At 44.9% G+C, this 26,906-nt stretch overlaps 1 protein-coding gene across 6 annotated transcripts in view; it reads left to right on the top strand.

Annotated features, from left to right (window-relative positions):
- RNF220 (ring finger protein 220) overlaps positions 1-26,906 on the top strand; it is a 234,815-nt gene that overhangs the window by 73,048 nt on the left and 134,861 nt on the right. The window lies entirely within an intron of this gene.

Here is a 26,906-nt window from a genome sequence, read left to right as displayed (position 1 = left end):
ACTCATTAAGTTCTGAGTTCTTTATATTTCCACTGAGTTCTGCTTGCAGACTAGCTAGTTCTTTTTAAAATTTATCTCTCTTCTTAGTTAGTGCCTCATCAAATGTAGCTCAAAGCAACCAGCTCATGGTTTCAATATTTTCCATAAAATCTCCAACTCGGGGCACCTGGGTGGCTCAGTGGTTGAGTGTCTGCCTTCGGCTCAGGTGCAGGGAGCCTGCTTCTCCCTCTGCCTATGTCTCTGTCTCTCATGAATAAATAAAATCTTTTTAAAAAAATCTCTTCCAACTCTACTAGTTCACCAGATACATTCTCTGTCTTTCAGATTACTATTGTTGAACCAAGTGTTTACCTCTACATGATACAAGTTGCTATTTTTCTAGTCTTTTATATCAGCTTCCTTGCAGCTCTGTCCAGTTCCAAAGCCAATGCATGGTCCTATATTTTAGATGTTTTGTTATTTTGTTATATTTTAGATGTTTTGTTATTTTGTTATAGCACCATCTGAATATTGGGAGTGATTAAAAAAGATGAAATCCCCAAGACAAATCATGTTAAAAAGGGGAAAATAAAAGGGCACAGATCCAACCCTCAGTGAACTGTAACATTTAAGGATTTAGTAGAAGAGGAAGAGGAAAGGAGTCTGAGAAGGATAGTAAAACCAAGAAGCAAAAGGGGGAAATGTTTTAAGAAAAGAGCAAATGGTGAACTATGTCAAATGCTACTGAGAGATCAAGTAAAGGGTTGTGCCTGCAGGGTTTGGCAATATGGAAGGTGATTGGTAGCCTTGAGAGTCATTTTAGTGGAGTGACAGGGCAAATTCAAATTGTCATGAATTGAAGAGTTAATGAAAGGTGAGAAAAGGTACATAGCATATGTAGACAACACTGGATATGTTTGGCTATAAAGAAGAGCATAAAAATACGATGGCAAGTGAAGAGATGGGAAGTTAAGTGAGGGATTTTTTTTTAATAGAGTATACAAGGACATGTGTAAATGCTGATGGAAATGATTCAGACAAAGAAAATGACTGATAGTGCAAGAAAAAGAGATGACGATTAATGATGCAGTTTTTAAAAGGCAAGAAGGGTTAGGATCCAGAGCACACACATGTGGAGGGCTAGAGTTTAATAGGAAGAGGATCATGGTTTTCAACAGGAAGATGGGTATTAATCCAGAGATAGGAAACCAAAACAATGATAGCCAACGTTTCCTGGGTACCTCTTATTTGTCAGGCATTGTGCTAAATGTTTTGCATTCAATACTTCAATCCCTGTGAACTTGGTTTTATTTCATCCCCACTTTACAGATGAGAAAACAGAGGCTTAAAGAGGTGAAGTAATTTTCCTAAGATTGTTCCACTTACAAGTAGCAGAACTAGAACTTGAACCCAATCAGTCTGACTCTGAATCTACACTCTTTTCTTTTCAAGATTTCCTTCTTTATTTGGGGGAAGGAGGAGAGGGCAGAGGGAAAGAGAGAGAGAATTCCAAGCAGACTCCACACTAAACAGGGAGCCTGACACAAAGCTCTGTCTGACAACCCTGAGATCAGACCTGAGCCTAAACCAAGAGTTGGTTGCTCAACTGCCTGTGCCACCCAGGGGTCCCTGAACCCACACTCCTAACTTCTATTCCAAACTGATTCAATTCATTTTTCCATAGAGGAATATTTTTTAATAAGATAAACCAAGAATGCATAAAGGCCAGAACTGGTCTAGATGAGATCTCTGTAGGCTCCCTTCTCAAGCGAGCAGGAGGAATAGGGAGAGAGGGCTACAGTAAAGACATTTAAAGGAAAGAGGCAGATCAGACCAATGCTAACACCGATCTGTTCCCCTTTTGTTTTTAAAGATTTTATTTATTTATTCATGAGAGACAGAGAGGCAGAAACACAGGCAGAGGGAGAAGCAGGCTCCATGCAGGGAGCCCAATGTGGGACTCGATCCCGGGACCCCAGGATCACGCCCTGGGCCCAAGGCAGTGCTAAATCACTGAGCCACCTAGGCTGCCCTGTTTCCCTTTTATATACTACAGATTTTTCAAAGCATTTTGTGTTCCTTCTCTCAGTGAGTAATGAATATTTTATATGGAGCTAGCAGTCTTTCTATAGGAAGAAAAGGGGCTTTTTCTGGTAGCCATGAGGTACTTGAGTACTAGGGGATCTGAAATGAGATTCTTCACATTTCACATTGCTAGCCCTTGGCGTGGCCTGTGGCTAATTCAATCTTGGTGTTAATTAACCTACACCTTTCAAGGGGATCAGTTCATCTCCTCCTGGGCCAGTTAGCTCTGCTCCACCCTGCTCAGTGCCCGAAGGCCAGCTTGCAGATGCCTGCTCTGGAACAGAAAGAAAGCTGAAAGAAGTATGGGGAGGAACCATCAGCATCTCCAGTATCAACAGCACTACTTTAGAAAGCACCCCAACGTGTAGAGTAAGGAGAGGGGGGGAGTGCCATGCCTGTATCAGGAGATATACTCATCACATTAACGTGTGCAGTGTCTTGTACACCCATTCATTCGGCAGATATTGTGCTAGTCCTGGGTTCCAGGCCCCAGGCTGACCAAAGGGGGGGTAGAGTGAAATGAGGCTCCTCTCCTGACCTTGAAGAGCTCCCAAGCTTGTGGGCAAGCAGATTTCCTTGCAAAGATGTTTGATGAAGACATGTCCAAGGAGCTGGAGAACAAGCAGTACTAGGCAAGAGTAGACAAGTAACCAGATGAGAGAGGGCCAAAATGTGCAACTTGACCAGATTTGAGATTATGATATATAGTTTGCTTTCATATACATGTTTATTAATCTGTTTGAATCAGATTTTTCAGACCCGCCCTCCCCCATTACCTTTTCTCCTCGAGCCTTCCAAAGCCTATCAAAATGAAATTGTCAACTGTATGAGGGACCAAGAAATCCCAAATGCTGCGAACACCCTTTTCCAGGCCTAGAGTCCAGCTCACAGCTGGCCTTTGCCATCCTCAGTCATTTATCCTCTCCAAAATCTGGCTTCCCAGCCTTGGACTCCAGACTCTCCTTCCTCACCTACCCGTCACAAGCTGTTGAGCCTCCTGAGGAAGGGGCTGGGTCAGCTCACTTTCAGAGTTTATTAGTCAGGGTAAGGTCATTTTTATACCAAGCAAACCCTGTTCAGAGGACAGCTTCTTAGTAGTGATTGGAATTCAGATCCATCAACCCCTGGGGTTCAAAATCCTCGGCTGGATGTTCTAGCCGGTATAAAGGATCAAGTAGGAGACTTCCATTGGCCCAGGGGAAATAGCATAGCACACATCACCTTTACCTACGATCCAGTGACCAGAGTTCAGTCATCTCTAACCACAAGGGAAGCTAGGAAAGACCATCTAGTGTGCCCAGAAGGAAGAAACAGGTTTCAGTGGGCACACAGTAGACTCTGCCACACAACAGGCGGAACTGACACAGTAGACTACTGATCTCTGGTAATGATGATGACAACGAAGCAGCAACAGGATCCCTCAACTTCCGTGTCTGGAGACCAAGAATATCCTACTTCAGGTTTTAGGTGGATGGCTGGTAGAGGCATGATCCACCTCATGAATGAAAGGAGCCCCCCGTGAAGGGATGAGGGAGACCTACTCTGAATAGGATGGGGGTGGGCAAACTCACGTGGCCTGGAGGAGGTTTCTCTGGTGGGTTCTCCGAATGATGCTGTAGGCATCTGTTTGTCAGCCTTTCCAACCAGGGTAAGCAGACGCCCCAAGCCCCCCTTCAACATAATGGATTAACTTCTCTCTTACGCATATACTGTCTAGATGGACTAATTGTACCATCCTTAGGAGAATGAAAAAAAAAACGCTACTCAAGTAATATTTCTGTCCCTGAGGTTTCAGTCTAGGAACCCTGGTTGAGAACCGTTGCCTGTGGAGGGGCGGACAGCATTTTATATCTGAAGCAAATGCTCTGGGCTCTTTCCCCCTCTTCCCCCAGCCTCCTGCCCCCTGAAAGGAAACAAACTGATGTCATGAGAAATTCCTTTCTAATAACAAAAACAAATGGGAGGTCTCAGGGGATCAGTTCGTGTGGAGAGACAGTGGTCTTTTAAGAATGAGGAAATGGTGACTCCTGCTCAGAGTTCTGGTTAAGTATCAGGTAAAATCTTTCCAACATCATTCTGAATCAAGAGAGGCAGTGAAATCACTTTAGTAAAATCTTGGAGTGGGAAAAATGTAAAGAAAACAAAATCCAACTAAGGCTGCTTTTCCCCAGGAAAGGCATTAGTCAGGCAACCGTTGGAGCCAGCCGCCTCTCAAGAGCCTGTTTTTCAGTGTCACTACGATGACTCTCCATGCTCTGGGTTTTAATTCTAGCCTCTAATCTCAGTTGCTTCTGTGATAAATTAATTGTAATGATAGAGGCCCCAGTTACGAGGTCTGCACCGTTTGCTTGTAATGTGAGCGACAGGTTTAGGACCTGCTTTATTTAAGATGCTGGGGTAATTACATGGGAGTTAGCATATGCAGGCAGAGATATGATTCATTCTTCCAGCCACAAGCATGACACAGCTGTTTGCGGGATAAAATAGGGGAACCGTGTTGTTACAAAATGTTCCCCTTATTATACCTCATTAAAAACAAGGCTGTGATAAGTCAGGACTGGCAATGAAGAAAATCTATTGCCCCTCTGTAAAACCTGATAGGAGAGAGACTCAGAGCTGTGCTGTGTCATTTTATTCTTTATTTATTTTTATTTATTTTTTTATTTTTTTGTCCTTTCTCTGACTCTTCTCCCTGTTATTTAGCAACTCGCTGAATACTTGGGGAAGGAACAGTCTCCCAGACCCTCTTCCTTTCTTCCAATGAATAGGGTCTGCCCTTTCCCTTTCTTAGATAAAGCTGAGGATTTTCAGAAAGAGAGCATTCACTGGGAACAAAGGATGGGGGTCTTTTTGGCGACCTGGCCCAATTTTGTCCTCATCACCTTCAACGGGAGCACGTGGGCTGAGAGAGCGCCCAGAGCTGAGAGAGCTCGGAGGCTCCAGCAGGAAGCAGAGCTTCAAAGCCAGAGAAAACCACGGGCAAGAGACAGAGGCTCATTCCTTTCAAGAGACAGATATATGCTCGCTTCCCCCATCATCTTGCTTTTTAAAAATAGCCCTAAAAATTGAAATGCATTTTTGGCCTCATTTTCCTCCTTTTCTCTCTCTCCAAAGGAACTAGTGAGAGAAACCAACCTGCAGATTAACATTGAAACCAGGCCCAAATAACTTAGGCTGTTCTTCATCAAAATGGATGGTTAGGAAAGACGGGAGCTACAGTGGAAAGAATATTCTTCAGGAGATAACTACTCAAGCCCATTCCAGAAGAGTTGTTCCTTAAGATATGCATGTGTCTGCCCAACAGTGATGCCCACTTGGGAAGCCACATATCTTAGTGATTAAGAGCATGGGCTAAAATGCTAGACTCCATGGATTCAAATAGCTCCACCACCTCGTAGCAATGTGGCTGTGGGGACATTGAGTCAATATACCTGTGCCTCAGTCTCCCTAATTTATAAAATGAAACTGGCGATAGTGTTATCTACCTCTAGGGTTACTGTGAGGAGTAAATATGATTATACGTGTAAAGAGTTTAGAAAAATGCCTGGCAAACACCAAATGCCAAATAACTGCTAATTATTATTATAAGTAGCACAATTAACAGCAGTGAACTGCTGTGAGCCAGGTTGTGTGTTGGATTTGAAAGGATAGTTTGGGTTTATTTTTTTTAATGTTGTTGTTGCAACAGAAGTAAGTACTCTAACCTGATTTGAGATCCTTCTTCAGAGTTTGGGCTTGAGGACAAATTTTGACTAGACATAAAGGGAGAGAAGTTCACAGGCATTCTTAGTTGTTTGATTACAAACCAAAGAGCTGCTCATCTTGGTAATATGGGTGTCTTAGAGTAGTAGCCTTCCAACTTTATGGTTTATATTTTAAAAAATATGTTTTACAATGTGACTCAGTACACACCAACTGAAACAGAAGTTTCACAAAGAAAACATTATCCTTACTTTATGTGATGCACTCTACAATTTTCTGTCTTACTCTGTTCTATTGTATTTCATTTAAAGGTGCTGATGATCACTCTTAAGTTGATATTACCCTCCACTAATGGATCTCACTTTGTGATAGTTACTTTGTTAGTTCTCAAAAACTGCTTGTTGAATTGAGTTGAAGTATTCTGAAATAGGGATTAGAATATGAGAAGGATAGAAACAAGTGCATATGGCATGTTCAAGTTTTAAAATACTGCTGAAGTGATAAAAGTTGATGCTGAATATATATATGGAGATATATCTCCAGTAGGATCAGGAAAGCATTAGAGCCTAACAGAACAGATAATGTAGATTTATAGATTACTATGAAATCAAAGTTGTTAAACACTATAAGAACAATTCTGAGAAGCTGGGGGAATTCAGAGAAAGCTGAGATGGCTTTCAGCTGGTAATTCCTGGTATCCTTCAGGATTCTGTTCAACATATTGTTCATTCATTCATTTGTTGGATGAGTATTTTTTGTGTTCTCACTATGTGCCAGGCACTCTCCCTTGGCTCTCATACATCTCCTTAGTTTCAACAAATGAGGATAACTTGGGTTTTTAGCTGTTCATTAGGCACTTTCCAGCATGGAAAGGCAAATCGTTTTACTCAAAATCCCAGTTGAAGTCCCAGTACCTCCTTTTGGCTTTGACTTGTGTCATCCTGAGCTAATTATTTTGTCCAGGACAACATAATGCTCGAATTGTCTTATGTCTGGGTGACATCCATTACCCTGGATTGAGGGGTGGAAACTGCTTTACCAGAATTTCATAGTCTGAGGATGGGGGAAAGGGTGGTCTTGAATTCCATATTTTGTTTCACAACCTAAGTCTATACATTCTGTTTCCACTGCCTGGGAAATAGTCCTTCATAATTTTGCCTAACTAATGAGTTATTATTTGTCCTTTAAAACCCTGCTTAGTAATTATCTCTATTGTAAGATTTACTCTGATAAACGGAGCTAATTATTTTCTTTTCTAAATTCTTTTGAACTTTAAACATAAGTCTGTCATTGAATTTATCAACCTATATTATACTTATCTGTTTCAGGGTCATCTCTCCCACTGTACTGTGAATTACTTCAGTGCAGGAACTGTCTTAAACATTTTTGTATTCCCAACCCTCAGCTTGAATATAGTAGGTACTCAAGAAATGTTTACTAAACCAAACTGTTCTTCATAAGACTAGTCAGGCAGCAAAATGTAATATCAAGTAGAAAAGGAAATACTGGATATGTTTCTTAGGGACAGTTAAAGATACATAAGGAGGTATCAAAGAAGAAATCAAAGGGAAATTAGAAATTGAGATGAATTAAAATGATAACACAACACACCAAAACTTAAGAGATGCAGCTAAAGCAGTGCTCAGAGGGAAATTTATAGCTCTAGTCACCTATAGTTTAAAAAGAAGAAATATCTCTGATCAATAACCTAACTTTTCAGCTTAAGAAACTAGAAAAAGGAAAGCAAACTAAACCCAAAGCAAACAGAAGGAAGGAAATAATAAAGATCAGGCAATAAAATAAATGAAATACAAAATTAAAAAACAAAAGAGAAAATCAACAAAACCAAAACGTGGTTCTTCAGAAAGATCAACAAATGGACAAACCTTTAGCTAGACTGATTAAGAAAAAAAGGGAAAATTTTCAAATTACCAAAATCCAGGAATGAAAGAGGAGACATCACTACCAGCCTTGCAGAAAATAAATAAACAAACATTATTAGGGAATACAGTAAACAACTATATACCAAAAACAGTAGATAACCTAGGTAAAATGGACAAATTTCTGGAAAAATGAAAACTACCAAAAATGACTCAAAAAAGAAAGAAAATCTGAGTAGACCTATAACAGGTAAAGAAATTGAATTAATAATTTTAAAACTTCCCACAAAGAAAAGCCCACCCCAGATGGCTTTACTGGTGAATTCTCCCAAACTTTTAAAGAACAATATTTCACAAACTCTTCCAAAACATAGAAGAGGAGGGAACCCTTCCTTCCCAGGTGAGGTATCCTGTGAGGACAATACTACTGTGATAACAAACCAGGTAAATCGATCATAAGAAAATAAAATTACAGATCCTATATGAATATATGCACAAAAATCCCCAATAAAATTATAACAAACAAAATCCAGCAACATCTAAACAGGAAGGATCATGCACCATAACTAAACAGAAATGCAGGGAACCCTGGGTGGCTCAGCAGTTTAGCTGCCTGCCTTTGGCCCAGGGCGCGATCCTGGAGACCCGGGAGCAAATCCCACGTCGGGCTCCCAGTGCATGGAGCCTACTTCTCCCTCTGCCTGTGTCTCTGCCTCTCTCTCTCTCTCTCTCTGTGTGTGTGTGTGACTATCATAAATAAATAAAAATTAAAAAAAAGAAAAAAACAGAAATGCAAAGTTGGTTTAACATTTGAAAAAAATCAATGTAATACACCACATTAATAGAATAGAGGACAAAAACCATATGAGCATCTCAATAGAAGGGGGAAAAACATTTGACAAATTCAGCAGCCTTTCATGGTAAAATACTCAAGAAACTAGAAATAGAAGGGAACTTCCTCAATGATGAAAGGTTGGGAGTATTAAAAAAGAAGACAAGAAGTCCACTCTCACCACTTATGTTCAACATTGTACTGGAGAGTCTAGCCAGAGCAATTATGCAAGAAAATAAAATAAAAGACATCCAATTGGGAAGAAAGAAGTAAACTCAATAATAAAAAAGAATAACCCGATATTAAAATTGGTAAAGGATTTGAATAGCTATTTCTCTAAAGAAGAAATGAAAAATAAATTTTTTTAAAAAATCACAATGAGATTCTACTTCATACCCACTAGGGTGGCTATAATCAAAAAGTCAGATAAACAAATGTTGGTGAGGATGTGGAGAATCAGAACATTTATAAATTCCTATTGGGAATGTAAAATGATATAGCCACTTTGGAAAACAGTCTGGTAATTCCCCAAAAACTTAAATGTAAAATTACCCTTTGACCCAGCATTTCTGACTCCTACACATTGCTCCAAAGAACTGAAAACATATATCCACCCAAAAATTTGTACACAGATGTTCCTAGAAGCATTATTCAAAATAGCCAAAAAGTGGAAAGAACCCAAATATTCATCAAGTGATGAATGGATAACCAAAATGTGTTTTATCCATACAATGAAATAGTATTCAGCCATAAAATGGATGGTACATGAAGTACCAAACATTTAAAGAAGCATTAATACTAATCTTTCTCAAACTCTGCCAAAAAATTGAAGAGGAGGAAACACTCCCAAATTCATTTTACAGGGCCAGCATTACCTTGATACCAAAGGCAGTTAAGGCCACTATAAGAAAAGAAAACTACAGGCCAATACTTTTGATGACTATAGATGCAAAAATTCTTAACAAAATATTAACAAGCTGAATTCAACAGCACTTTAGAAAAAGGATCATACACCATGATCAAGTGGGATTTATCCCTGGTTTGAAAGATGGTTCAATATATGCAAATCAATAAGTCTGATAAACTACACTAATAGAATAAAACATAAAAATCATATAATCATCTCAATAGATGCAGAAAAAGCATTTAACAAAATGCCACATCCTTTAATAATAAAAATTCTCTTGGGGTGTCTGGGTGACCCAGTTGGTTAAGTGTTCCAACTCTTGGTTTCAGCTCAGGTCTGATCTCAGGTTTGTGAGATCAAGCCCTGCCACAGGCTCTGCACCTCCATCAGGCTCTGTAGAGAGACTGCTTAGGTTTGTCTCTCCCTTTCCCTCTGCCCTCTCTGCCTCTCTCTCTCTCTCTCTCTAAAATAAATAAATAAGCTTAAAAATTTTTCTCAACAAATTGATATGATAGAAACATACCTAATCATAATAAAGGCCATATGACCAGCTCACAGCTAACATCTTAGTGATGAAAGATTCAAAAAGCTTCTCCTCTAAGATCAGGAATGATATAAGGATTCCCACCCTCACCACTCCTATTCAACATTGTACTGGAAGTCTTAGCTGGAACTTTGAGGCTAAATAAATAAATAAATAGCATCCAAATTAGAAAGAAGGAAAATTGTCTGTTTGCAGATGATATTATACTGTATAAAGGAAATCCTAAAGACTTCACACACACACACACACACACACACACACACACAAAACCTATTAGAACAAATCAACAAAATCAGTAAGGTTACAAGATACAAAATCAATATACACTAACAGTGGAATATCTGAAAAAGAAGTAAAGAAAACAATTCCATTCACAATAGCATCAAAAACAATAATTACTTAAGAATAACTTTAACCAAGATGGTAAAAGAGATGTACACTGAAAACTATAAGACTTTGATGAAAGAAATTGAGAAAGACACAAATCAATGGAAAGATAACCCATGTTCATGGATCAGAAGAATTAATACTGGTAAAATGTCCATACTACACAGAACCACCTATGCATTCAATGCAATCCTCATCAAAATTCCAATGGCATTTTTCACAGAAATAAAGCAAACAATTTGCATGAAACCACAATGAACACTGAATAGTCAAAGCAATCCTGAAAAAGAACAGAGCTGGAGGCATCATACTTCCCGACCTCAAACTATCTACAAAGCTATAATAATCAAAACTGTGTGGTATTGGCATGAAAATAGATACACAGAGCAATGAAACTGCTGAACTGAGATAACTGAGAGCCCAGAAATAAACCCTCATATATACAGTCAACTGATATTTGACAAGGGACTTCAGACTACTCAGTGGAGAAAGGATAGTCTCTTCAATAACTGAATAACTGAACTGGGAAAACTGAATAATCGCATGCAGAAGAATGAAATTGGACTCCTGTCTTACACCATTCGCAAATTTTAACTCAAAATGGATTAAAGACTTAAATGTAAGGTCTGAAACCATAAAATTCCTGGGAGAAAACAGAGAAAATTCTCCTTGATGTTGTTCTTTGGCAACAATTTCTTAGGTTTGACACCAGAAGCATGAACAACAAAAGCACAAATAAGTATGTGGGACTACATCAAACTAAAAAGTTTCTGCACAGCAAAAGAAACCATTAACAAAATGTAAAGGCAATGGAGCACCTGGGTGGCTCAGTCCGTTAAATGTCTGCCTTCGGCTCAGGTCATGATCCTGGGGTCCTGGGATGGAGCCTCAAATTGGGTTCCCTTCTCTACTTGCTTCTCCCTCTCCTGCCCACTGCTCCCCCTGCTTGTGCTCTCTTTGTGTCAAATAAATAAATAAAATCTTTTTTAAAAATGAAAAGGCAATATACTGAGTGGGAGAAGATATTTGCAAATCATTTATTGGATAAGGAGTTAACATCCAAAATATATAAGAAACTCATACAACTCAACAGCCCCAAAAAAACCTAATGAAAAATTGAGCAGAGGATCTGAATATTTTTCCAAAGAAAACATCAAATGTCCAATAAATACATGAAATGTGCTCAACATCACTAATCATCAGGGAAATGCAAATTAAAACCACAATGAGATATCATCTCACACCTGTTAGAATGACTGTCACCAAAAACACAAGAGGTAACAAGTGTTGGTGAGGATCTGGAGAAAAGGGAGCCCTTGGGCACCATTGGTGGGGATGTATCTTGGCACAGCTACGACAGAAAACAGTATGGAGGTTCCTCAAAAAACTAAAAATACAACTACCATATGAACAGTAATTCCACTTCTTGGTATATATCCAAAGGAAATGAAATCAGAATCTCAAAGAGATATCCCTGCTCGCATTTATTGCAGCATTATTCACAGTAGCCGACACAGAAACAACCTAAGTGTCCATCAACAGATGAATGGATAAACAAAATGTGCTGCATACATATACAGTGTAATTGTATTCAACTATAAAAAAAAAAGAAGGAAATCCTGTCATTTGCAGTAATGTGGATGGACCTTAAGAGCATTATGCTAAGTGAAATATGTCAGACAGAGAAAGACATATTGTAGGAAATCACTTATATGTGGAATCTAAAAGAGCCAAACTTAAAAAAAAAAAAAAAAAAAGAGCCAAACTTGAGGGTGCCTAGCTGGCTCCATCGGTAGAGTACACAACTTACACAACTCTTGATCTTGGGGTCGTGAGTTTGAGCCTCACATTGGGGGTAGAGGTGACTTAAAAAAGAAAAAATAAAAATAAATTAAAAAGCCAAACTCATAGAAGGAGACATTAGAATGGCATTTCCAAGGGCTGGTGGGTGGGGGAAATGGAGAGAAGTTGGGCAAAGAGCACAAATATCTAGTTATAAGATGGATAAGTTCTGGGGGATCTAATGTACAGCATGGTGATTATAGTTAACAATGCTATATTATATACTTGAAAATTGCTAAGGGAGTAAGTCTTAAATGTTCTCACCACAAAAAGAAATGGTAATTAGGTGAGGTGATGGAAATGTTAACTAACCCTATTGTGATAATTATTTTGTAATATGTGTGCATCAAATTAACACAATGTATACCCTAAACTTATGCAATGTTATATGTCACCTATATCTCAATAAAGCTGGAAAAAACCAAGGATGAATTACTGATACGTGCTATAACATGGGCGAACTTTGAATACATCACACAAAAGGCCAGGCCATGCGTTGTTTGATTCCATTTATATGAAAGCTCCAGAATAGGCAAAGCTGTAGAGACAGAAAGTAGATTAGTGGTTGGTAGGACTGTGGGGAATAAGAGGACTGGGGGTGATAGCTTAAAGGTATAGCTTTTGCGATAGGTGATGAAAATGTTCTAAAGTTCATTGTAGTGTTAGCTACATAACTGCCTCTGAATATATCCAAATCATTGCATTTTACACTTTAAATGGGTCTGTTGTGTGGTATGTAAATTACACCTCAGTAAAGATATATTTAAAAAGACAAGAAAGCTGAGGACTTGAACTGGAACAGTAATAGTGAGAATTAAAAAAGAGAGGATAAACTAAAGAAAGTGGACAGAGCTAGAGGATCTATTGGACTTAGCTAAGATTTTGAGTTATGGACTCATAAGAAGAAATAAGTTCTTGGACCCCTGGGTGGCACAGCGGTTTGGCGCCTGCCTTTGGCCCAGGGCGCGATCCCGGACATCCGGGATCGAATCCCACATCGGGCTCCCGGTGCATGGAGCCTGCTTCTCCCTCTGCCTGTGTCTCTGCCTCTCTCTCTCTCTCTCTCTCTGTGTGACTATCATAAATAAATAAATTAAAAAAAAAAAAAAAAAGAAAGAAATTCTTGATAAAGTTTCTAAGTTGGGTGCCTGTATGCAATGAGTAACACTACTAATAAGAACAGGAAATACAGATTTTTAAAAAAGATTTTATTTATTCATGAGAGACACAGAGAGAGAGAGGCAGAGACACAGGCAGAGGGAGAAGCAGGCTCCATGCAGGGAGCCCGATGTGGGACTCGATCCCAGGTCTCCAGGATCACAACCTGGGCTGAAGGCGTCACTAAACCGCTGACCCCCCCGGCTGCCTGGAAATACAGATTTTTTAAAGAAGAGTATGTTTGGAGGCACCTGGGTGGCTCAGTCAGTTAAGTGGTTAAGTGTCTGCCTTTGGCTCAGGTCATGGTCCCAGGGTCCTGGGATTGAGCCCCACATCAGGGAGCAGGGAGCCTGCTTCTCCCTCTGCCCCTCCCCATAGCTCATGCTGTCTCTCTCTCAAATAAATAAATAAATATCTTTTTAAAAATTAAAAAAAGAAAAAGAAGACTATGTTTGGATGGCAAGATATTCTCAGAATTCCACAATGCTAGGCACTAAGGATACAACAAGATGATGTCGAAAACTGCCTTCAATGAATGTATGGTCTTACGGCAATACAGACATTAAAACGTAGTTCAGGGCAGCCCCAGTGGCGCAGCGGTTAGCCGCCTCCTGCAGCCTGGGGTGTGATCCCGGGGGTCTGGGATCGAGTCCCTCATCGGGCTTCCTGCATGGAGCCTGCTTCTCCCTCTGCCTGTGTCTCTGCCCCTCTCTCTCTTTCTCTCTGGATAAATAAATAAATCTTAAAAAAAAATATTTAAAATAAAACGTAGTTCAAAGAAAATGTGGTTGAGTGCTGTGGTGGGGCTGGTACACGTTGCTTTGCAAGTGTGTAGTTAAGGGAACCTAACCTAGTCTGGAGAGCAAGAGAGACCTAAATGATGAATAGGAGTTAGCTAGGCAAGGGTAACTGGAGTCGGGAGACATTCTGGTAGAAGAAGACAGTGAGCTTCCTAGGCAAAATAAACTTTGCATATATTGGCCCAGAGGTGAGAGGGGGACAGAAGGTTAAATCAGGATAGCTATAGCTCCACGATGACAGAGATCCATTTTATTCACTGCTCTATCCCACCGGTTGGAATACTGTCTGGCGCAAAGTAAGCACTCAATGCATGGTCACTGAAGGAATGGATAAGTGAAGCAGTGACAAGAGATGATGGGGGAGAGGTAGGCAAAAGCCAGCCGTGTGGGGCTTTCAAAAGCCCTGTTAAGGAGCTTGGATCGAATCCTAAAGACAATGGGAAACCATTGAAGGGTTTTAAGTTTTAGGAAACACCGCAGATTTGTACTTTAGAAAGAGCAGTGTGGCTCTAGAGTGGAGATTAAAGAGTAGCTCCAGGATAGACCAGGTGATAGAGTGAACAGAAGGACCCTCCGTGGAGATGGAAGGACAAATTAATGTGAAGGGGCGAGAGAATGAGCTCTACTTTTGATAGGTGCCTATGGGGCTCCTGGTGAAGCTGGACAGTTTTCCCAGGATTGAATTGAGAAGAGGGGTCTGGGCAGGTGATAGAGTCACTAACATTTCTGTAATAACTAAAGCTGTGGACGTGAATGAGATATGGAAGAGGGGTGGAATGGCATGAAAATGAGTGAATGAATGAATGAATGAATCACAGAAACCTGCTCTGAAGAGCTTTGACTAAAAACCTGCAGGATGAGGAATGCTATGAAAAGAAGGGAAGGCTTAAATGGATGAACCAGTGCGCCCTCCCAACCCCATGCTGCACAGCTGGTGTAAGAGAAGACAGGTGTGTGCCACGGAGTAGGCAAGGGCCACTCGCCACCTCGGCAGCTCCCACTTTTTACCCCTGCCCTGTTCACCTCCCTCATCCCTGTGTTGCTGATGTGTATAGATTTGTGTGATGTGGGCTGACAGTCCAGAGCCTCGCTCTTCATCTAGTTCTTCCCTCCCCCACCTCAACAATGAACCAGCCCCCCCTTTCCACCTAGCAAGTTGCTAAAATTAAAACTTAATCAAGCATGTTCACTTAGGAATGCTGAATAATTTTGCAGCCTGCGCTAGAGAACGAGGAACCGCTAGGCAGAAAATTCTAGCACGAGAGCTGCAAAAGGTGCTTCCACTTTGCTGTAGTCCCTCTCCAAACCCTTGATGAACAGAACGACAGTGGCACCTTCCTCCTGCCCATTGCTTTATTTTTTTAAATATTTTATGTATTTATTCATGAGAGATCCAGAGAGAGAGAGAGAGGCAGAGACACAGGCAAGGGAGAAGCAGGTTCCACGCAAGGAGCCTGACTCAGGACTCGATCCTGGGTCTCCAGGATCACGCCCCCCGCCAAAGGCGGCGCTAAACCACTGAGCCACCCAGGCTGCCCTGCCTATTGCTTCAAAGATGAAGAGTCCTGGCCACTAACATCTCCTGGCCCGAGGATGGGGGCAGGACCTTCAGGACGATTTCTCCTATGACCGCTTCCCCCTTTCCCTGGACACAGAGCAAGAGTTACACACATGTTACCTTTCAAATAAATTCCGAGTTGTAGAGCCCAGAATTCCTGAGGCATCTCCGGGGCTTCTTTTCAGTGCTGTTATGACAGAGTATTTCATGTGTCCGTTCCCTCCGTTCTGATGGTATCCACCTGGCCCCACAGTCCAGATATATTCTCAAGGGTATTAGCGATTCCAGGCATGTATGTACTTGATAATTCCTTCCCCACCACCACAGTTCTCCCCTACGCTTAGAGACCAAGCTCTTCCTGTATGAAATCGCCTGCCCTTTATGCTCTTGGATCTTTACGCACTTGTCGGGGTTAATCTGGAATCCTAAGTGAATGTCAGATCTCACCAGAGTATGATCAGACTCCAGTGTATGGCAAGTCCTCCTATCCACCTGTGGGTGATAATCATTTATCGCCCCATCACCGCCAGGCGGTAATCCTTCTCTTTGGCCTTAGTGTTTTATTATATGAGAGAATCTCCCCCAGTCAAGTCCTCCCACATAGAGGCCAAACCTCATGAGTATAGGATCATCCTTACTCCTTTTCCCCAGTACATGATAATCTCCCCATTCCTCCCAAATTCAACAATTCTCATTTCTCAGTTTATTGATTATCTACATTTATTCAGCACATATAATACTGCTCTCAAAAACCCCTTTTCTGCTTGAAGTTGCCTCCTAAATTCTTAGGGTACATCTCCCTCCAAAGCTAATTATGTTCCTTCTCTTATCTGAACCCCCAAGGCATCTGGACTGGACGTGGAGGCCAAGATGCCTGATGCATGAAAAGCTGCTTGTGCTTCCGTGAGAACAAACCGGCTGGGGAAAGCCTGGTCTGGCCAGGGAGCTCCCTGATTGGAGGCAGTGGATCAGCAGAGACCCTGCCAGGCCTTGGCTCAGACAGTACTTGCTTCCCTAGACCTGGGCAGGCCCAGAGGCAGCCAGCATTTACCACAGAGTGCACCTGGTGTGCAGTGAACCCCCCTCTTTCATTTATAGATCTGTCTGTCCTCCGAAACAACATTTCTTCTGGATTCCTGGAAGAGAAAGACACCCTGGCAGGTATGAAGTGGAAACTCCAGAGGTCCACATGCTCCTAATCATACTGCCACTCCTTCAGTGCTAGCACAGCCAGCCTCACCACCAAATTCTGCCCCAGAGTCCACCTGGACCAGTATCATCATGCTTTCTGTTTGCTGCACTCACCACAAAACCCCCCTGGGTCCCAGGACGTCTTCATCAGCTGGACCCTGTCATTCCTTAGGGCTCTGTATATCCCATAATCTAGTGGTTCTCAACCTTGCCTGCATATTGGAACCATGGGACAAACTTTTTTAAATACTCATATCCTCAAATTCCCCATCCCTGACAGATTATAATTTCATTGACTCCACCCTACATCCTGGGCACTGGGGTTTTTAAAGCTCTCCTGGTGATTCTAAAACTGTGTGGCTGGGGTTGAGAACTGCTGCCCTAATCTGACCCCACTCTCACCCCCTCTCAACCCACACAATCCAACAAAACCCGCAATACCAGTAATTGTCAAATTTTTTACATCATCAACTCATCCAGGAGGGTTGGATTTCTGGGCCCTCCCCTCTGAGTTTCTGAGCGCGTAGGTCTGGAGTGCAGCCCCAAGATGCGTGCTTCTAACAAGTTCACAAGTGTTGTCAGTGCTGCTGGTCCAAGGACCCCACTCTGAGAACCATTTCCAGTTCCCTGCTCTCTTGGTTCTTAGACCTTCTCCCTTCCAGTAATCTTGTTTTCCACCCTACCTCAGTCAGGGACCTTGAAGTTCATCCCCCAAACCTTGTCATTACCAATAACTGTACCCCCCTCTGTAATATCTATGTTGAGCATCCTTCCCTCCAGCCACCAATTCACTTCCTCTAAGTGTCCCAGTTCCAACCCTAGTGGGACAATACTCTGCTGGTCCTACCAGCATTTCACTGTCCCTCACCACACCATGCCCTAACTTCTCTCCTCAGCTAGCATAGATTTCGTGGCCCACTGTTATTTCTGTTGCCTTGCGCGTACCCTCAACCAATCCCATTACCCCTCTCCCTTTCATTATCCTCTCTTAGTAAAACTCCAAAGCTTGTTGAGTCTACCTCTTGCCTTCTCTCTACTTAATTCTTGCTTCTCATTTAATTGAGAAAATGGAGCCATCGGAAGATAATTTCAACCTCCTCCCACCATCTCATGAACCACGTCTCATTTGTGTCTGTACTCGTTTTTGAGCCCTCTCCTATTGTATGGGTGACTTGTCCTTCTTCTCTAGAAGGAGAACTCCTGCACTTATGCTCTGGATCCCAGTCCCTCCCACTCCCTTAAGGACACTCACTTTCCCAGTTGTCTCCTCTCCATCTCATCATCAGATTTTTCTCTCTCTGCTGGATCATTCCCATCAACATGCAAACATCTATTAATATTGACCATATTCTTTTTATTTAAGATTTTATTTATTTATTCATGAGAGACACAGAGAGAGAAGCAGAGACATAGGCAGAGGGAGAAACAGGCTCCCTGCAAGGAGCCCTATGTGAAACTCAATCCCAGACCCTAGAATCACATCCTGAGCTGAAGGCAGACACTCAACAGCTGAGCCACCCAGGCGTCCCTATAAATCACCTTCTAAAGAACTTTTCCATTTGTCCCATTCCTCCCTTATGTCCATCCTTGTGGTCACCCTCTCCTTTCGTTGTCACTCAAGCCCCAATGTGAGTCAGATTCTTCGTCAATCTTTCCTCTGAAATGACTTTTGTCAAGGTCCCTAGTGACTTCCCCTATCTCCAAATCCAATGACCAGTCCTCAGTCCACATCACACTCAACCTATCATTCCTTTCTCCCAGCCTTTCTTCACCAGCCTTTTGGGACACCTCTTTCCCTTGGTTCTCCTGCCTCACTGCTTGCTCCTCTTTTGTTGGTTCCTCTTCCTCTCTCGGACCCCTAAACTTTGGTGTACCCTTGGACTTGGCCCACAGATTTCTCCTCTTTTCTAGCTACACTCCCATCCTAGGCAATCTCAGCCAGGCTCGTGGCTTTAATACCAGCCCTGTGCTGGTGACTCTTGGATGTACATCTGTAGCCCAGGCCTTCCTCCTGAACTTCAAACCTCTGTCCCCAGTTGCTTACGGGACATCTCCACTTGGATGTCTAAGAGGCAGCTCAGATTTATAAGCCCAGAACTGAACTCCTCATTCTTCTAAGCACATAGGCCCAAAGACATATCCCTTTTATCTCTACCTTATCAATAAATGGCTACTTCAGTCTTTCATTTGGATCAGGCCCCACACCCTGAAGTCATCCTGGATTCCTTTCTGTCACATCTTCCATACAACCAAACAGCAAATCCTGTTGGCTCTACTAGCGGACATATCCAAAATCTGGCCACTCCTCTCCATTTCTACCACAGTCCCTGGCCCGAGCCACCATCCTCTCTCACCCAGGTAATTTCAACCGTCTCCTGATAAGGTCTCCCCTCTTTGCATCTGCCCTGAGAACTTTTATTTATTTTTTTTGTTTAAATTTTTTTTAATTTTTTATTTATTCATGATAGTCACACAGAGAGAGAGAGAGAGACAGAGACACAGGCAGAGGGAGAAGCAGGCTCCATGCACCAGGAGCCCGATGTGGGATTCGATCCCGGGTCTCCAGGATCGCGCCCTGGGCCAAAGGCAGGCGCTAAACCGCTGCGCCACCCAGGGATCCCTGCCCTGAGAACTTTTAAAACATAAATTATCTGACCCCTCAGGCTTCCCACCCATTCAGAGTAAAATCCAAACCCCTTATCAAGGCTTAAGAGACCCTACATTATCTGGTCTCCCTGCTCCTCTCTAATCTCATGCTTACAGTCTCCCTTTGATCTCACTACTTCAGCCTTTCTCTTCCTTAATCAATAATTTAGGGCCTCTGCTCTTGCTGTTCCCGCAGGCTGGGATCTTCCTTTCCCAGACACTTCCTCGAGATAGGTCTCCATCTAAATTCTGACTCTATCAGGAGGCCTTCATGACACACCCTTCTCTCCCCCATTAACAATACCCCACCTGGCGCTCTCTGGCCCCTTTTGTGTCTCTATTTTTCCATATAGACTTATACCTGAATATTATGTATTGATTCGATCTCTTGATTATCTCTCACCCACTAGAATGTAAGCTCTGCAAGGAAGACCTTTATTTCGTTCACTGCCATTTCCCCAGTGAGCATATGGTAGGTGCTCAATAAATACTTGTTGAATTAATTAATTAATTGAAAATTGTTTAGATTTTTCCTCCCCAGTGGCTGCCGCCCTGCTCAGGGAGGTGTCCCCAGGCTGCCTTTCTCTATTCTCTAATAGCCTCCTGGCCACCACCTGGGCCCCCACCCCTCCCCAGAGCCTCCCAGAGCATTCTAATTGCTCCTGCAGCTGAGGGAGGGAGGGAGCCTCTAAACAGGAAAGAGGGAGGGAGGATCTCCATCTGGTGTCCAGGAAAACAAGGGAGTAAGCTTGGGTCTGCTGTTCTAGGTCTGCTCTCAAGCCCAGCATGTGTGGCTAAGGAGCCATGAGGCCAGGCCCTCTTTTGCCCTAGACTTGCTCTCAATTCTTTTTCCTTCTATCAGAGGGTGGGCCTTGAGCCTCCACAGAGGGCCCCAACTTCTCTTGGTTTGGTCAACTAAGCTGGTCCCAGCATTAGGCCTCCTAGCTGCAGAAGGCAGTGGGGGTGGGGATGGCCCGAGACAATGGAGAGCCCAGAGCCAGCTCTCCTTTCCACCAGCCTCAAGTGATACAATGATACAAAGGGAGAGTCTTGTGCTTGGGGGAAGGGGGTGGGAGAGCCCTTTGTCCCTCTATTTTATGCATTGCTGGGGGGGGGTGAGGGGTTGGAAGGTTGGTTGGGGGGGCTGGTGAGCGGCTGTCAATATGGGGAGGAGTAGAGAGAGTGGTGCCGAGGCCCTGGAAAGTTTTTGAATTTCAATCAGATTGGCTTTGAAAGAGTTTGGCTTTTGTTGTAAGAGAGAGAAAGGTTAATGCTAAAGTTGAGGGGGAGGGGGTGGGTTCTGGAGATGGAGTCCTGTTTGCAGGCCAGTCAGCTGTGGGACCCCCAGGCCGGCAGAAAGGCTGGGATGGGAGAGCAGGAAGGCGCAGGAGTCCCAGCTCCCTCCACCGGAAGCGGATTGAGGAGAGAGGAGCTAGAGAAGGAGCAGAGAAGCCTCCCTCGGGAGTCTTGGATGGGTTGGGAAGAAGCTGGTCAGCTGGGAAGCACCGCTGGGCAGGGCCCAGGATCTTCCTTCTCCCCTTCTCCAGTCTTACCAAGCCTTTGACTTATTTTAAGCCAGCAAAGAACAGAGTTCCCTCCCTGTCTCCCCTCCCCGCCCCCAGGGGCCACAGCGCCTGTGCCAGGACTTTGTGATAAGTGCAGGCTTGGGGGTGGGGGTGGGGAGGAGGCTAGGGTGGCTTAGGAACCCCTGGCGGTCAAGAATCAGCTGGTTTCCCTGCTCTGGGCCTCTGCTGACCGCCCCCCTGCCAGCACCCTAACTCCCCCAAAAATGAAACATAAAGTCGGGGGCACTGTTGGAGTCCTTGGAACAGCAGGAAAAGAGAAAGGAGGAGGGACCCCTAGCCAGGAAACAGGGGTCAGCCATTCCCCAGCTCAGTGCCTGGGGGAAGACCCATAGGCCTGGGCCTCTGGTCTTTCCCTTCCCTGAACTGGTGGCAGGAATACACCCCCTCACACACACTTTATAAGACTGTGGCACAATCCGATGGGGTTTTCTGGGAGTCCGTGGGGTGTTCTGGGAGTCCTGGCGGAGGAATCTCCATGTTCTCCAACTGGTACTACCGTGTGCTTTTAGGTCCACGGGGTACAGACCTGCCTGGACTGTAGCCTGGACTCCAGCCTAGAAATACTTGAGAGGAAGAGAGTCTGAGGAAGAGAGAAGGAGAATCGGTGACTGGACTTATTCTCATTTTTACATTTAATAAACACTGTGCATGGTGCTAGGCCTCTTCCTCATGGAGCAGTGTGTGTCCATTAAATATTTGTTAAATAAATAATAAATATTTGTTAAACATTCCTTATGTTAAACATTATGCGAGGCCCTTGGGGACAAGAGGGAATAAGAACTGTCTCTGTCCTCAAGGAGCTCACAGTCTAGAATAGAAAAAGATTAACAAATAATTATAATCCAATGAGATAATAATGCTGTCACCACACCACGCAACGACATAAATCACATCTATTTTCATTTGACAGGAAAATACTAGAGAGCTTTGTGTGAATTTGTGTGTCCTCTCCCCAGTTACAGGGCAAGGCTTCGCCTGGAGTTCACACCCTGAGCCAAAAGCAGAGGCTCAACCGCTGAGCAACCCAGGTGCCCACATTTTTTGTCTTTAATTCTGGTACATTTGAAAGGTTTACAAAGGAAAAGTATTCCAGAGGTGAAAACTTGCCCCAGGGAGCAAGAAGAGGCATGGACCCCAAATCCTGGCTAAAGGAATAAAGGAGGAAAACACCCATTTTTGTGTGCACACCAATTTATGTGCTAAGAGAGGTCCATAACTGTGCTGCCCTTCATCCAGTGGCACACTGAAAGTACTTTCCTTATTTTGTTCTCTCTCTGGTTTGCAGCCAAAAAATAATCCCAGGCCCCCTCAACCCCAACCCTCATCCCCACCTCCACCAGGGGGTCTTTCAGTTCATCTTTCAGGTCCTGGTCACAGGTGAAGAGAGGGCACTGGAGTAGTTGACCAGAGGAAGATTTCTAGGCCAGTGTTCTCAAAGCCTGGTCCCTGGACCAGTAATGTCAACATCACCTGGGAATTTAGAAACGTGAATCCTCAGGCCCCACTCCAGATCTATTAAACCGGAAATTCTGGGTGTGAGCCCAGCAATTTGTGTTTTAACAAGCTCCCAACGGATTCTGATGCTCCTTAAAGTTGTAGGCACGCTGATCAACTACTCTTGGTTAGATAATCATGATGCGCCTCAAAAATAACCTGCTCTGGGGGATCCCTGGGTGGCTCAGCAGTTTAGCGCCTGCCTTTGGCCCAGGGCGTGATCCTAGAGTCCCAGGATCAAGTCCCATGTCAGGCTCCCAGCATGGAGCCTGCTTCTCTCTCCTCCTGTGTCTCTGCCTCTCTCTCTATGTCTATAATAAATCAATCAATCAATCAATCTTAAAAAAGGTAAATAACCTGCTCTGGGTAGAAGCCAAGCCAGTGGGCCCACCCAGCCCAGCACCTGTCTTTGGGTTAGATCGTTGGCTCATCTGCCCAAGGGTGTGAACATGAGTGGCTGTCACACAGAAGCTTTAAGGGCCCCTCATCGTGGATACCTGGGGCCCAGGCCCTTCTGATCCTCACTGGCCTCCTGTGCTCAAAATCAGAGAATAGGGCCTGGCAAGAGGAGGAGAGGCCGGTAGAAGCACGGAGTGGCAACCTGGTGCGGCTGGTTCCTTTGAGATTCCCATCAGGAATCCAGACTTGTAACAACACCTAACGCAGTTTGATTCTCTGGGGTTCTGGATGGGCACAGGTTATGAAGAGTTGGTTAGAACAGGGCAGGGGAAAGCGCAAAGCCCCTTCTTCCATATTTGATTTTGCACAAAGTATCTGATGCCTCAGGAACAAGGCTCAAGAGACCCCAGCACCTGCATCTCTTTGGTGTCAGTATCTTTCTTGCCATAGATGGACAGTGTCTTGTTGGAGGCCGCATAACCATTTCTGTCTTAAGAAGGTGGCATGTCTCCTTTTATCCAATCTGTGTCTCTGGCCTCTCACCTTGCGCTGGAAACCTTTGGCATCCTCAGGATTTCAGATTGCTGTGATCACATGACCAGTTTTGATCTATAAAAGTGAGGCTAAGAATTCCTTTCCTTTTAGGTGATTCCTAAAATCACCATTAGGTAGATACTGAGTGCCAAGCACTATGATCCCTGCTTTACATTCATTTTATTTATCTTCATGGCACCCCTCGAAACTACACGTCCTGTCCCCTATTTTGTCACTAGGAAAACTGCAGCTTGAAGAGATTGCCTCTTGTGCAGGGTCCGCTGGCTTTTAAGGAACAGTAGGATTTGAACCCAGATCTGACTGACGTCAGAGCTCCTGTTCATACCCCTTTACCATACCATTTTCAGAGAGTTCCTGGAGGTCCTGGCTCCCTCCCAGGCAGCCATCAAGGAGACAGGTCGCTGGCCAAGTCCATGGGCCACGTCGGTCCTGGCTCGATTCCATCTTGGTTAGGCCCTGGGTCAGGCCTTCCCTACTTTCTGGCCTTCCCTTGTGGCTTGTTGTGCTGTGTGCCCTCCTGGCCCTTCATGGGCTCCCCAGGGAGAGGGCAGAGGGAGGCCTAGACAGGTCGCTGGGAGCATCCCTTGCATCCCCTGTTAACCCCTGCGGCTGGCCCACAGCAGGGAAGCGCTCTTGCCTAGCTCTGCCCGGACTGCTCGCCTGCCTGAGTTTGCATTATTTATTTAATGTCTTGTACCGTAAATAATGGTAACTTTATGGTTATTAGGAACGGGTTAAGGTACATGCGGGTAGCACCAGGCTGCCTTCAAAAGGAACAGTCCTGGCATAAAATGTTGCGATAATTGCTTTACTGCTGAGTGTTGGTCTTTATTTTGTGTCTGATTTGTCCCTTAAGCCAGCGTAACATTCTCCCCACGGCAGGAGAATGCAGAGAGCAAATTGAAGGGCTGAGCATGAACAATGCGACATGGCGCACTGCTGGGTTTTTCTTTTTTCCTTTTTCTTCGTTTCTCCCTTGACCTCCCTCCAATCCTGGCCGCTCCCCTCCCCCCATGCCCTGCCCAGTCTCCGCCCTGCTCTGGTTGGTAGGATCGCTTTCCCCCACCCTTCCCACCTCAGGAAGGTATCCCTCCCTACCTGCACCCCCTTATTTTGAAAAATTAGATGAAAAGAGCACTCCTACCCCTGACTTCTCCCCTGGGCAGCAAACAGGACAGAACAAAAGAATAAACACAAACACCGAGGCTTCCTCCGCATGGACTCAGTGCCCAAGGGATGCCCGGGCCTCCGGGCCCAGAGGTGGTTGTCCCTTCATTCAGGGAAGCGGGGCACTGGCGCTCACTAGGACACGGATCTCCTTAGGGCGCACCTGTCCAGGCTGACGGGCCTGCGGGGGTCGGAGAGGGCAGGTGCGCAGAAGACTGGGTTGGCCAGCAACCTCTGATGGTGGGACTGGGAAATGGACTCCAGTGGCCACCGCGACTCTTCCTCTTGTCTTCATCATGCTGTCACACCAGGCCCCACATCTCCCTGGCTTGCTGGGGAAGACCATCGTCATGACCCGGGAATGGTGAAGGGGGAAGGTGCCCTGGGTGTCTGGGTCAATCTTCTGCTTCTCCAGAGGTGAGAGCTCCCAGCCTTCATCTGTTTGCCCCGAGGGTTATCTCTCAGCCTCTGGCAATGCCCCATAGGCTGGGGTGACCCAAGAAAAGTAAAACCTCAACTCCCTCTTCCCTAAGAGCGAGCCCAGAATCACTGGAAAGGGCACTCTCCTTGGGCCTGACATTTGGGGCACTTGGCTGAGGAGGGCACACGACAGTAGGAGTTGGGGCCCTGGGCTCTTGGCTCAGTTTTTCCCACCAAATGGTAGTGAACTGTGGTAATGGAAGTTCCTTGGAACCTTTCCATCTCAATTTCAAAGTAAAGTGAAGGCAAAAATACCTGCCTTGTGAGATTATGAAGATCAAGAAGGAGGTAAGAGATGAATACAAACCCCAGAACCATTGCCGTAGGGTTTGTCATGGGGGCTCAGATGTCCCATCATGCTCTCCAGCCAAAGGCAAGGGGCTAATTCTGGCCAAGGAAGGGAAGATGGGAGCCGGGAGATTTGGGGTGGTACAAAAGAAGGGGAGAGGAGGAAGGCAGAGCTCTCCCACCCAGCGCCCGCCCCCAGGGCTCCCCTTGGGGGCGGATCTCTGTCGCTCTCCTCCACCTAGCTGGTCATCAGGGCAGGTCCCCCCCCACCCCCGGCTGCGTAGGACCTAGTGGGATCCCATTCAACCCCTCTCCACTTCGGGCCCATTCCCTTCTCCTTCTTGGGCTCCTTTGCCTCGAGCTCCTTTTCTGCCCCCGCCCCCAGGATTTCTCCCTCTCGGCTATAAGGGAGGGACCCCAGAGTCCAAGCATGTTGAAGCTACAGGAGGCTGCGGAGATTTGTACCTCTCTCCACTCACCCCACCTCTCCAGAGCCTAGTAACTCATCAATAGCGGAAATTTGAACAAAGTGGAGAACCTGGGATGAAAGGAGAAATGCTGCGGTGATTGGGGTGGGGGGGGGCGGGGGCAGGGGGATGGCTTTAATTAGGGCTTCTTGGCCTCTTTAGTCCTGGGGCTGGTTGGGGTAATCCAGTTAGAGTCCTCGGCTTTCATCTCAGCTGGCTGGCCTCTCTGGGGCCCTGTCAGAGCCTTGAGGGGCAACAAGTAGCGGGCTGCTCCAAGTGGGGGGGTGAGGGTGGGGGTTGGGACCGCACTCGCTTCCAGCTGGACGCAGAGGGGGGTGCGGAATGAAGCCCAGCCAGCACAGCAGTTGGTGGTGGGCAGTGAAGTGGCCTGTGCGGGCGGCTTGGGCGCTGGACGGCTGTCTCCTGACACCAGAAACTCTCTTTATGAAAGGATCAAGTCGGGAGCATTGTTCCCTGGGCCAGGGAACCAAGGGCTCAGAATGCTCTTTTGTGTGGAGGTGCCCCCCCCCACCCTCCCCCTTCTCTTTTCTCCCTTTGAGCCACTGCTGGCGGTGCCTCTGCCCCCGTGCTTGGGAGGGGGGACCAATGGAGTGGTAGAGATAGGCTTGGGACAGACAGTCCTGGGGGAGCCATCTGTGCTGGGGTAGGATCCACTGGAGCTGAAAAATTAAACAGCATTTTCAATTAACTTTTCCTCTCTTGTTTGGGGGTGGGCGTGAGGGGGGTGGTGGAGCGGGCTGGTTGAATTTAACCTTTGAAAAGCTGCTGTGGAGACGAGGAGGAGGGAATGACCTTTCTTCCTGAGGCAGGGTTGGGCGGGGGTGGGGAGCAGTGGGATTGTTTCCTTAGGCCAGCCGGAGCACCCTCTCCTCTGGTGACTATTCTGAGAAGCCCTTGGTGTCCTTGGCCTGAGGTCCCACCTGTGTAGATTGGGTTTG

This window comes from Canis lupus, chromosome 15 (genome assembly GCF_011100685.1).
Source record: "Canis lupus familiaris isolate Mischka breed German Shepherd chromosome 15, alternate assembly UU_Cfam_GSD_1.0, whole genome shotgun sequence".
In the NCBI taxonomy this organism is placed as follows: Eukaryota; Metazoa; Chordata; class Mammalia; order Carnivora; family Canidae; genus Canis; species Canis lupus.
This window is presented reverse-complemented; position numbering and strand designations above follow the sequence as displayed.